At 61.2% G+C, this 508-nt stretch overlaps 1 protein-coding gene across 2 annotated transcripts in view; it reads left to right on the top strand.

Moving 5' to 3' along the window:
- The first annotated feature begins 266 nt into the window (after positions 1–266).
- The window catches only part of ADAM12 (ADAM metallopeptidase domain 12), a 347908-nt gene continuing 347666 nt past the window's right edge, over positions 267–508 (top strand). For both annotated transcript variants that reach the window (XM_077762961.1, XM_077762960.1), the window contains exon 1: positions 267–321. The gene's annotated coding sequence lies outside the window, so the exon portion shown is untranslated. The remainder of the gene's footprint in view (positions 322–508) is intronic.

The following is a 508-nucleotide window of genomic DNA, read 5'->3' as shown; positions in this document are numbered from 1 at the left end:
AGGACAGGACACACCCAGCTCCTTCAGCGAGTGTAGCTCACTACCGGGTGATCCCTACCGGCTCTGAGAGGGCGACAAGCCAGGTCACCAAAAGGGACATCAGGGCTCTGTGAGGCTCTCTGGCGGAAGGGGTGAGGCCGCCAAGAACTAGGACTCAAGGCAAGGAAGGCCCTCCATTGACTTCACTGGTGTTTTGCACGCGGGCGCCAGGCGCTCTCCCGGCTCCTTGGCCAGGAGCGTCTCGTGCCAAAGGCGTGGAAGGGCGCCGGGGAATCCGTATTCCTAGCAGACAGACCCAGAAGCTTCTCACGACCAGACGAGGTTGGGAAACGACACGGTACACCCTCTTCTGGGTCCATGCCATAGGAAAAGACACGGGAGCCAACCTGTGTCAACGGAAAACCTAAAGCAATACGCCAGAAGCGTAATGCCCAGACGTCGCGCGCCCGCGAATCCAAGATGATTTTCCCAGGCCCGGGGACGCCCGTCCGGGCGCGGGACGGCCTTC

This window comes from Crocuta crocuta, unplaced genomic scaffold, assembly GCF_008692635.1.
Source record: "Crocuta crocuta isolate KB4526 unplaced genomic scaffold, BGI_CrCroc_1.0 scaffold466, whole genome shotgun sequence".
Taxonomy (NCBI): domain Eukaryota; kingdom Metazoa; phylum Chordata; class Mammalia; order Carnivora; family Hyaenidae; genus Crocuta; species Crocuta crocuta.
Note: the sequence above shows the minus strand (reverse complement) of the source record. Positions and strands in the feature narration are given on the sequence as shown.